The sequence below is a fragment of the Dicentrarchus labrax genome, unplaced genomic scaffold (assembly GCF_905237075.1).
Source record: "Dicentrarchus labrax unplaced genomic scaffold, dlabrax2021, whole genome shotgun sequence".
In the NCBI taxonomy this organism is placed as follows: Eukaryota; Metazoa; Chordata; class Actinopteri; family Moronidae; genus Dicentrarchus; species Dicentrarchus labrax.
This window is the reverse complement of record NW_026136711.1, coordinates 24,975,051-24,987,810: the sequence shown is the minus strand read 5'-3', so window position 1 is coordinate 24,987,810 and position 12,760 is coordinate 24,975,051. Positions and strand designations below refer to the sequence as shown.

At 38.1% G+C, this 12,760-nt stretch overlaps 1 protein-coding gene and 1 long non-coding RNA gene across 2 annotated transcripts in view; one reads left to right on the top strand and one right to left on the bottom strand.

The window, feature by feature from the left end:
- Positions 1-5,104: 5,104 nt before the first annotated feature.
- LOC127372088 (uncharacterized) lies at positions 5,105-10,103 on the bottom strand. The gene is made up of 3 exons (XR_007886536.1): positions 9,970-10,103; positions 6,821-7,031; positions 5,105-5,121 (listed from the first exon to the last, which is right to left on the bottom strand). It is a non-coding gene; the product is annotated as an uncharacterized LOC127372088 (long non-coding RNA).
- Positions 10,104-11,442: 1,339 nt separating this feature from the next.
- Positions 11,443-12,760, top strand: part of gli1 (GLI family zinc finger 1) — a 49,838-nt gene continuing 48,520 nt past the window's right edge. Inside the window, exon 1 of the mRNA XM_051415622.1 lies at positions 11,443-11,810. The gene's annotated coding sequence lies outside the window, so the exon portion shown is untranslated. The remainder of the gene's footprint in view (positions 11,811-12,760) is intronic.

The window sequence follows — 12,760 nt, the reverse complement described above, 5'->3', positions numbered from 1 at the left end:
TTTATACAGTAGGTATTCTACCCTGCTGCTGGACAGAAATACAACTGATGTTTGAGAATACTGATCAGTTCAAGTACTGCCACTGATTATCAACACTGACCATATGGGACATTTTAAAATGAGAAAAGAAAGAGATCCCAAACTCCTGTACCATAATTTTCTACCACTGTGAATTGGACAACAGTCTATATAGTTGCAAAGGTATACTTGGACAAACAACACACAACGATTTCAATATCTGTTCTTCATTTTTTCATGTTATTTTTTTTGTAAAAAAACATAAAAAAAATTTAATGAATTCAATGATGATCATGATTTGGGTGGACATACAACTCACTAACTTGTTTCTGAAGGTGTCGTGTTCTGGGCATGCCAGAATATTCAATACACGTTCACTTTGTTTTGCTAGAAGTTGGACGGTATCTTCCAAGCCTCTGCTTGTTGCTAGACACTTGATTGGACTATGTTTCTGTAAGGGCTCCAGCTTATAAAAATGGTATGTGGTCATAAAGAAGGGAGACAAGTTTGTTAGATCAACAGATGAAAATCAAGAGGTTCTGTGTCAACACACCCAGAATCCTGTAAAAACAGACATCGTCCAGAGTTGGAATACTTGCTTACTCTTAAAAGAACAAAAACCCATTTTATCTCCAGCCTGGAACAAATGCAGGATACTAAGCATCCTTGGTAAGCCCGAGGCAAGTCAGAGTTGGCGCCTGAGTGTCTTGTGTCAAACATATCAAAACATGCACATTTTAAATGTCTAGCAGCAATATCAAATGCAATATGCAGTACCTACCATATAGAGACAGGTTTACGCTAGTTCGAGATAGCAGTGCTCACCTGATAGCTTAGGCTTGACTGCAAAAGGACAGCCAGTTTCAAGAGACAGTCCTCCACTGTAGAGTGTCCTTGCCACCATGTATGTCTAAACAAATATGACATAACAACAGAAACATTTCTGATAACAACATAGACAAAAATCTGAATAAAAAGCAACCGATTTGTAGTTCAGTTCCCCAAGCAACACGTGGCTACTACTTGGAGACAGAATAAGAAGAGGATTCCACATAAATAAGGTATCCAAAGAATAGGGTATACCTGATTACTTGAACTGCTGTACCAATGGGAAAAAAATTGTGCTACAATCAAACTTGATGCTAACAAGATGTCTTAACTGTCAGTGTGACTTCTGATATGGCTAATATATATTCATAGCTAAAGTTCCAATAATGAATGCTAAAACAAGCACAACAGACAAATATACACCAAAACCATTGCTTGTTTCTTCTTTTCTTCGTCTTGATTTTGTTGAGAGTCAGCAATAGATCTTGGGCCTGATGACCAAGGAGTTTTTGTTACATGGTTACCACCTGCGACAATTTGATAGACGTACCTGTTTGAGTGTGTCTCCAAGACCAAGCACCGTCTTGTCTTGTCAATATGTGGAAAAAAGGAGTAGAAGGTATCAGTAGATGGAACCTTGGCTGAGTGCTCCAGAAACACACTGCAACAGTCATAAACAAGGAGAACATAAACATGCATTTTCAAAACACATCAAATGTGAGCAACAAGCCAGATAGCTAAAATGGCTTGGTCCAACAGTGGCTGAAGAATGCCTGACATGCCTGAATCATCCAATGTACATTGGTTTGATTGCCAGCGGCAACACTGGCCCAAACCTAGTCCAAGTGCTCCAAATTGTCCCACACCTGTACCTCCAAAATCTTGCCAAATCTGGTGCCATTATGCACTGTGTGTCTGAATTGGCAGGGTTGAGTTTGGGCACTGCAGAACTCACTCAAGTCAAGCATTTATCCCAACTCAACAAGCTAGTTGGTAAGACATTCTGTTAGCAATAAAACTTATCGACGTGGCACATTGCAGGTCAACAACCATATTCTGTGCTTGGCACAGATGTCAAGCTGACATGGTTAGTAGCTTGATGTAAGGTAGGTTTAGTAGTAGATAGAGAGATAGATATTCCTTTATTTGTCCCACAACGGGGAAATTCCAAGATAGTAGACGCAGACTACAATGTGGCTCCTCCAGTATTGCTTACCAATGTGAGAGATTCAACAATACAGACACCCGTACCAAACATTTGGAATCAGTGACAGACATGATTCTTTGCTAGCTTCCCACCCAACTCTGGCTGAGCACCTAGCCAAGGGGCACTGCTATCTAGGATTAAAGTGCTGCGTGGTGCCCAAATGTTTTGTTCCTGTGTAACCTGGGCACCACCTGACCAATTCTCACCATAATTTTGTCAACTGAATCACTATAGAACTGCATGTCTTTGTGGGATGTGCAGTGATCTATGATCTATGCTATACAATGCTTATACATTAGTCATACAGTGTTGATGCCATTGTACAGATTTTTTTGGCCACTTGGGGGCAGCAGAAACCAGCAGTGAACGCAACATTAATCACATTTTAAAATGATGATCTGCCAACTCCTCACGGAAATATCTGTCTCTTTAAAGCAACATTATGCAACAATTTTACCATAAAATAACAGCTTCAAAATGACTTTGCTGGTACACTTGTAATAGGGAGAATCTTGCCTCTGTCATTCCCACTCTGGGCTTTGTTCTTGCTCTATGTAACTTTGGTTGAACAGTTAGGATCTCCAGCAAGAACTGCACAACACTTACGGGACTGCATCACACACAACCAACTATGTCACTGATTTTGGTGAAACTGGAAAATATTTTATGGAGAAAATGGTTTGGTTTTCCCTCTGATGTCCTCCAGCTGTTTTACTTGTTGTTAAAGTAACAGCCAACTAGTTATCTCAGTTAGCCATGCTGCCCAGACTGGGAGCTTGAAGGACTAGGGCAGTGTTGGTGTTTACACCACTAGCACAAAAGCTTTGCACCTGCAGGAGAAGGAGGTTTTCAAGTTTGGGGCAGGGAGAGCCAGTGGGGAACACTGGAACCACCACCAGAACTTGTGAGGGGGTAAGCGGGAAACCACAACCTCAGCACCTACTACGGATAACATGGCATAGGCAAAGAGACCGAAGAGGACACTGACAAAGGAAACTAAGAGAAAAAGAGAGAGTGACGGAGGAAGAGGCAGGACAAGTATCTGGCTTTTTTAGTCGTTGGTGGGATCTGCATGACATTAAAGGCTGCAAGACAAACAGTGAGTTGGCCTTCTTGCTGTTACACTTTTAATATAAGCTGGCTTGCTATGTTGCACTTCCTTTATGTTTGGCCGTGTTAGCAAAGTTGTAATGTAAGTAATGTAATCTTATGCATAAAATTAATCAATCGCAAAAAATACCAAATCTTCGGTAATGTTAGTGTGCAAAGTACTCCACTATAGAGCTATAAGAGCTTTTTCGCAGAAAACCTGCCAGCCTGAAGTGGCTGACATTAGCAATGATGAGACCTGTGGAGTGCAGGCCATAAAACCAAAACAACTTGCTGAAAGACGTTAACCGCCATAGTGCTGAAGGGAACTGAGTCTGGAGTCAGGAGCCCGGACATAGCAACATAAATATATTTGCTTTATGCTTTTAGAACAGATTTCTGGGAGTGGCTAGTGACAATTGTGGCAAATTACAAAATTTTGAATACAGAAATAAAACCAGACTCCCTTAAAGACACTGTGTGAAGAGTTTTTAATGTGACTATAAATTAGTACAAAGCTTTTGTGTGTTTGTAGCACATTTATAAAATCTGTGGGTGGGAGGGGGATGTGGGAAATGTCTACCACAATGCCATTTTTTGGTACTGCCATTAGAGGGAGCCAAAGTTTTTTTTTTTTTTATCCACACACAGTGGCTTCAAAATCAACTCTGATTAAAATAAATAAATAATAATAATAAAAATGTATATTATTATTATATATTTATAGAATGGAAACTCTTAAAAAGTCCTTGACCTTGAGATTTTAAGCTGGAGATAAGAATCTTTCCGTTGGACACTTAAACTTTTGAAGCCCAGTATCTTCAAAAACAGGTGGGCTGTGAGGTGTTTTTCAATAAGAACAAGGGCTGATGGATTTAAATAGTTCATGATCCAGCATGGGCTTGCATCAGCACAGCTCAGGGAATTAATGTCACAGTCCTTGCTGTTCCACCCTCACCGTCACTCAGGTCTTACCGCACACAATTTCCTGTGGGGACCTAATTCTGTCAAGGAAGACTAAACAGAATCCATTCAATCAGGTTATTGTATGCCAGCTTCTAATGTGACAGCTTACAGATGTATCAGCCATGACCTTCTGCAGAGTTTTGAGCATATGTTTACTTTATTTACTTAAATGCAGTGATTTGCTTGCATTTTACCAAATTATCACTCATTATAGATAATAATACAGTAATTTAATTTAATTTAAATAAAAAGACAAACCATTAGGTGTTCAAACATTAATTATCTTTAACATGGTAATTGTTTAATTTTTTTAATTAAATAACTGGTTAGAGTAAATAAAAGTTTAAATTTTCAGTGGATATAAGGAATAAGGAATTCTGATTTGGGCCACTTTCATCTGTGGTCCAAATCAGATTCAGGTCAGATTTTTTTGCAATGCAACCTCAGAGTGAACAGTCATATGAGAATTAATGTGACTTTTATGTCACTCTAAATCTATGTTTGTCAACATTTAATTGACCATGACCTGTTGACGCTGGAATTGAACAAATAATGAGAACAACTACACAAAAAGCAATAAAGCACTGAAGGTTGCAGTGTGAACGCATATTCTGTGTTCTGATCATAGCTAGATGGCGCACATTTGAACATAAAAATATACTACATTTTGACTGAGTTGGTAAACTTTAAAACAATGTAACAAACAGAGGTTTACTGTTTGCACTTTACATTTTACTACATACGTACCTAACCCAGGACATAAAGAGACATAAAATATGCCTCTCCTGTCACATAAAACAGTATTTGCTGAGATGATATGGAGTCTTGAACTGATGGCAATGACAAAAAAAAAAGAAGTAAATATATGAACAAATAAGTCAATAAAACATTTTGACATTTGACTCTACAATGATGGAATTCCATGCTATATGTATGCAGTATATTAAATCATAAATTCTGCCACTTCCTCTTAGAAAAGCACTTACATTTGTGGTTCTGTTTTCTGTCAGAAGCTGTCAGGAGGAAAAAACGGACAAAACCACGAGTTGAATGCTTCAAGTAATATACATTATATGAAAGTATACAGTATTATTCTACACACATATTTAATTTTTTTATGAATATGTAGAGGATGTGTACACACTGTAAATGTTACCCTAATAATATCATCCTCTCAAATGGTGAGTACTATGGGACTGTGTTGTTTTCATGATGTTTTGGTTTGCCCTGTTCTCAGGCTTGTATTATGCTGCCCTCTGGTGACGGTGCCTCAAAAAGGAATGTGAAAATACATCTATTGTATTTACTTGATGTCTCTGCAACTCCAATTTTCTCCACTGAATATTCTGGATTATTTAGGCATGCAAAATATCAGCAGTTACATCTGCATGCATTGTGATAATACTGATCAATGCATTTTTAATCTCACTTATTGTTGACCTAAGTTTACACATAAAAATATGGCACGCACATAACATAGCAGAAGTGGCTGTCCATTATACAGGGACATATTACATTCATATCATGATACAATATAATTATATATAATATATTCTCTTTATTTTACCCATACTTTTACCCTACTGTGTTTTTGTTGCAACATTGCTCAAAATTGCACTAGACATGAAAATGCATAATTAAAAACCCAAAGTGATTGAAGACGACCATTTTGCCCTGTTAGAAACTCACTTTTGCTAACTGTCTATTAAAATTTTCATCTTTAATTCATCATTAAATAATTAAAAAGAAAAAAAAATACAAATGGTAAAATTCTCTTACTTAGCCTGTCTCTTGTTTAAATTGTCTTACAGTTTAGTGTACATAATCCATTCAAACCAGTACTGTGGATTACAATGACACGTGTAGTAGTACTACTATCAGATAACCCAAACCCATTCCATTTATAACTCTCAATTGCACAATTATTAATGTCCATTTATTTGATGTTGAACTCCCTTGGTAATGAATAATAATTACACCATGACACAAATATAGAAGAAGAGATGTTCAATAGAGTAACTTGACAGTGGAGAGAGAACAGGCCATGAATCACTCTACAGAATTTTAATACAATAAAGATATATTAAATTAGATTAAATGCAATGGGATTATTGTAAATTGTGGTTATTGGGAATATTGGTTTGTTACTTTAACAACTCAATTAGTGTCCCAAGATATAATAATATTCATCTTAATATCATTAATCTTTCAAACTTGTCTTAATAATTTTTAGATTAAAGTGCAGATTTTGAGAGATGCAAATGTGGGTTGTTTTCAATAAAATAAAAAAGTCCCAGACATTATGCACTTCTCTTATATTATGTTTTCCAGTTTCAGAGCATTTAAGTTAAACATTTTTTTTTCAAAATTAGGATTACAATATATTTATCTTTAATAATCTATCATGTTAAAGGGAATGTCTGTTTTGGATTACTTTGGTGCAAAAAATGCAGTAATGTCACAGTTCAACTGAACAAATGCATGGTAATATGCCAGAAGGCTGGATGTGGTAGCATACTGAAGTTACCTTATACAACCCTACTATATAGGAAATGCATCACAAACCCTGTACAAGCTGCAAATATCAAGCAACTATGAAAATGTAAGACATTTAAATGTGTGCATGCATTGCAAAAACAGTTGCACTAAATGCACAGTGCATTAGATTCCTTGATAAATATAGATCAAATAAGATCTCTGTGCAATTCTTACCTGTCCACCCTGCAGTGACTAAAGCATTCATGCAGCCCTCTTCTGGTATTGTTTATCCCCTGCAGTCTCACCTCTCCAGTTTCCTCTCCTCAGTGTGTAAGGCCTGAGGTGAAACCCAGTGCAGGCAGAGAGCACCCTTATAAGTAGTACCTGCAGCGCTGTCAGCCTGCGACCCCGGACCAATGGGAAGAAAACATGTGCAAAGGACCATCTGCAATGGAAAAACAAATCCTGTAAAAGATTTTGTGGATTTTGCTGCACGGGGGAATGGTGTCCAGCTGCCCTGAGTCTTAGTGACAGATGCTTTCTCTCCCTCTCACTTGGCTAGCATGCACGTTCCTCTGTATCCTCCAGTGGCCTCAAATACTCTAAACCGGGATGCTCCTTCACCCTCCACCCACACAACACTTTCTTTTAACTTTTATTAAATGTGAATTATACTTTTTCAACTGTTAAATGCTATTGTTTATTTTGCAAGCTATGGCACTGTTTACACATCATATTCCTTGGATATTCTAAGACAATTGTGGGAATATCTCAGCTTGTCATACCAACAACACGCAGCAGATTAAATAAAAGTGTATTTCAGTAGTACAAGCTATCACCAGTACTACCTAATGGCTTCTACAGATTAAGGACAGTGAAAGGTCTTTGCGATAACACGCTTAGGCCAGATTTCAGGAATACAAGTGATAAGAAGTGAAGCAAGATCTCATTTACAGCTCTAAGTTGTCATGTTCATTTGAACTGAACTGAATGTCATAGCCAAAAGCTTTTGGTCTGACTTAGCTTAACTATATTACTCACTTTGTCTCTAATCCGTCTAGTGCTGTAAACCCTCTACGAGCTTTGTAGGTAGACACCTGTAACTTTTATTTTCGTGCCATTCATCTTTCCAACTCTACAGCTCTCTTCAGCCCTACAGAGAGTCTACCTCGGATCACGTTGTTGTCATGTTGTTACACCAAAACCTGTGACCTTACTAGGAATTTCAGATATATTGCTACTGCAAATGTTTTTAATCATACTTTATCACATACTTTGTTCTAATAGCTGTTATCAACCATGGTGCCTCAATAGGATTTAGATAGCAACAGATTTTTTTCTGTGAAGCCTGTAACACTAGAGTATTAACTTCGGGAAAAAGGCCTAAGAGTTGACCAGGTATTGACAGTTAGAGCTCCACAGACAGACCTGGCACACAACTTCATTGTAAACTTGTTTGTAGCTGCAGCTGCTTTCTGTCACCTGCCCAGCACCAAACAACAGAGTTGCAAACAAAGTTTGCAGCTAGATAGTTAACATAGTGGAGTATTCAGCAGCTGAAGAAACATTTCCCTCAGGAATTGGTGAAGGCAAAAAGAGCTCAAATGAGAGTGAATATTTGTCAACTGTCTGCTAATGCATTAGCAACTAGGTAATGCTATTACATGTCAATTGTGTGTTTTCAGATTGTTCTGCTGCCCACAAGTGGCCAAAGTAATCAGTTGTTCCATCTTTCATTCTCATTCACCTTTCAGAGAACAGTTTTACATGTTAATCCTCTGGTCAACATACCTCTTACTGTTGAAGACGTTTTCAGTATAAACTATTTTTTATACTCATATATATTATGGTACCACTTGAAAATACTCTTCAGCTTATTTTGTGTCAATTATTTAGTGTCTTTCATGTCATTCATAGTTTTTACAGTTAAAGCTTTCAACAGAGACTGTAATTTTGACTATACAGAGGTCATGGGTAATCAAAATAATAATTGGGCATTGTGTAAATTGTGTAACTGTTATTCCAAAAAGGATCATTCAAATGAATTTATGAAAATACCAAACATAAATGTCTTACACAGTCAAATAAGACTTAAGGATTTGCTGCTTCACCTTTAATCCCCTCCCATTGATAATCTCGAGTCAAGTCTGTGTTGGATTCTCTCTGCAGTCAGATGAAGCATATGGCTCCAGCATCTGTGGGCCCATTTACATCCAAGACTTCCCTGCTTGGCTGCTACAGCAGCGGCTATATTAGGACTAAAGCCCACGACTTTCATTGACAAAATCTGATTTAACCATTGGCCGTATGTTCTCAATGGACTCTTGCCTTGGTCCAGGTCACCAACTGTTCAGACTTTGTCTCAGCTTTATTGTTGCTATGAAGTGAAACTGCTTCGTGTCTGTGGACTTTCTGTTTTCTGATAGAGAAACAAAGTCTATCAAGAACAAAATCAAACTCTTGTGGTAACTTGTGCTACTTTACCCATTTTGTCGCCATGGTAAGTACTGTTAGATTTATTAACATTTATTTCTAGGTTGTTGTTTTTTTTTATGCCTTATAGTGACAGCTGTTACATTATGTGGTCTACCTTGTGGACCACAAAGTAATTAACAATTAACAATGTTAATATAAAGATGCTCCTTTAGTGGGTCAGCAACTAAAACACATTTTGTTTTGAGTATCTGTGGTATGCCATGCAGATACATTTTTAGTAAATGTGACATATTAATTTGTACTTTCTTGCTAAATCAATTGTTTTAAAGTCCACAAATGTATGTCATTGTGCTGGGGTGATGGCAGACATTTCAGGTATGGATATCTCAAAATCTCAACACATAAAAACTATAAATGATATGGACAACTAAATACAAGAGGTAAGTGAGTGAGTCTATTTTCAATATAAGGGAATCATAAATTAAAAACTATTTTTGTCCCCAAGCTGAGAGACAACACACATTTTAGAGGAACATGGAGAAGCCTCCTGGCACTTATGGACTGCACACTCAACATTATTTAGACTATTACATTTGCACAGCTGACTCACACATTCTGTACCAGTGGCATCAGTTCAACACACATTACGGTCTCCCAAACATGCTTATAACAAACACTCGCAAGACACTAGTGGAACTTTTCAAACTGTAAGTTAACCACAAAACAACAGCATGCTCCCCAGTGAACTGCCAACACCACAAATACAGAAGATCAATGAATAACACAGACAGAGGTAATGACACTGGAGCCAGCAAATGCCTTAAACCACATTCAAACCCCGTCTGGAAAATGAATTACACATGAGCCTGAAACAGAGATGAGCTAGTGCATTATATAACACAATAAACAACACATAAGAAATACACAAAATGATCATAAAGTACTACCTCGCCTCAGGGTTAACTTGAATGTAAATGATCCAGCCACAGATAGTTCACCATTCAAATCATACAAAACATTTAAGAGGGCAATAATTTGTTAATCAACTGTCCTACTGTAAGAACAGTGGTGTCTGCCATCATGTGTGACAGAGCTTTAGCAATCATCAGGAAGAAAAACACATTCAGAAAGACTGTTATTGACCTCTTCTGTTGGAAAAGGAATTGAAACTTGTGGAGGTCACAGGCAGCATTTTCCCAGAAAAGGTTAAGACGGTAACCAATCATAGCCAAAATCCAAACAACTATGCCATGATAGAGACTCACTGTAAAACAGACTGCTTTATTATTTGTTAGTTATAGCAAATATAGCGGGCATGGACAAACTACGAGCATGGTCAGATTCACCTGTTAGAAAGGCAAAAACTTGATGCTGGGACCTTATTGAACCCCCACCTGCCGCCTTCTGTACACTGTGTGTGCATGTTGTTGCCTCCGAGTTCCTATTACACACAACAGACAACACATGGCAGCGTCATATACACAGAAACTGAGAACAATTGATACTCTCTATGTGCCAAATACTCATAATTTGATTAAACTAAAAATTCATTAAATAATATGAGAACACTGTGAACTGTGTTAGAACTATAGACTTTGACACAGGGCCCCACTACAAGACAGGTCCATAAGATTGAGTATTGCAAATGATAGACCTGATTTAGTTGATGTTGTACTTTAGTGGCGCAAAGTCTCACAACAAATTTAAAATTACTTAAATTATTAACACACGGAATTTTAGGACGCTGAGAGTCTGAGGCCCACAGTCCTTTAATCCAATTTAAGTAAGACCAACCTTATATTTTCTTAGAAGTGACTAATTTGGCACCTACAAGTGTATCATATTGCTATTATTAAATGGGATTTATATTAAAGGAACATTACATTAAGGTATGTTCTCTATTAGAAATCTAATATTGTAGACCTGTGGCACTGGTCGTGGTCCTGAGCTTCAGACAGAACTCCAGTCCAGGTTTTGTGGTGGATTTTAGTGGTAAGGCACAGCAATCTGCAGCATCCCCACACGTAGCCAGCCACACACGCTGTCCCAGAGGCTGCTATGAAGTTACACCATTAAAGTAAACAAAAACATTTATAGATAGATTATCCCAATTACTAGATAGGAACGCACTTTATATAGACACAGCCGTGTCCATACAAGTATTTTATAAACATATGCATGTTGTAATGTCTTTATATACCTTAACTATATCGCTGTAAATGCATTTGTGTTTGCTTACAAACAAAAGAGGAGAGTAATTGAACATATATATATATATATCAGCTTGGGTGGATAACGTGTGGCTCATGTTAACTTTGAGGGGAAAACTGAAGCAGCGTGGTCCTTTTTCAAGAAAAACAAAAAGTGAACTTCCTGTTTCGGGGTGGTCCACAGACTGTGGAGAAAGGGAGGGAGGAGGGAGGAAGAGAAGGGGGTGCGCATTCCCACATTGGCTGTGTAACCAACTCTAGGGCGCTTTGCGGGACTCCATAGCCGAACATGGGGTTCAGTTTTGTCACCGTTTGCGTAAAGTGACTCTGAAGAAAAAAGTCTATGGAAAAGCGCTTGTGAAACGGGATAAAGTGTCGGTTTCTGTGCAGAATTCAGTCATCTCCATCCGAGTGCGTCTGCAAGGGAGCAGAGAGAAAGAGAGAAAGAGAAAGAGAGAGAGAAGGGAGGCTTTACTGGAAACTCAGACTTTCATAGTCCTTGTACACTCTGAGCTCTTCCAAGGGACTGGGAATCGAGTCAAAAAGTTTCATGCTGAATATTCCTGCATTAACCTGAGGTAAGCAGTGCTGATGATTCATACTCGCTTTTGAAATCACAGGCGATCATTGATAAATAACAAATTACATGTTTATTCATGATCGGAAAAGTTTTGTGTGTTTAATTGTTCGGCAGTATAATAAGCACTTTAGTGCCTTCTAAAAGGGTAAAAAAAAAAACTTGCAACTGTGCTATTAGTGATGGTAAAAGTGTTTTGGCTTTCTCCCTCCAGATGATTGTGCATGACTTTTACGGTTTGGCAGAACTGACTTAAATTAATTAGACTGGTTTACATTTCCTGTCCGCACACCATTTCTGTAATTAAGTTGCATGATATTTCTACTAACAAACAGACCAAAATGTGTAACGCTTCAGCCACTGTGATTTGCCGGTTTTTGTGGATTCATTCACTTGGTTCCTCCTCAGCGCATTTGGGGAGATGTGTAGAATAGTCTGGCACGGGCTAAAGTTTGCCAGAGTTTAGCCGTCAGAAAATGTAATTTTCCCTTCCTTTACACGCTCATCTCCTGGAGAAATGCGTCTTTTATGGGTCTGACTACAAGCACAGTTTAAAATCATCTGGCACAGCCTAGGGTCGCAGGGGCACCCGAGAGCAGCTGTTTCTTGTAACCTGAAATACTTGAGGTGCCAATATCTTTTCCAAATGTGAGTTTCTGTCAGGACACCCACAAAACAACATCATCAGTGAAGCACTGTGTGAGGCTTCAGGAGGCAAGCAATCAGTGCATTGTTTCCTCTCATGGCTGAATATCTCTCCTTCTTTTGGACTAAAAAACAACAACATTGAAGCCTTCTATAATCTATCTCATGCATTGAAGCCTTCCATAATCTATCTCTAATCTGAGATAGATTATTGGATCTAATCTAATTACCTCTGTAGGAGTTGACTGTAGCTGTTAATTACGGAAGATTAGGCTGCTGGTCTTCATGTAGTGGCCCTGGACTGAA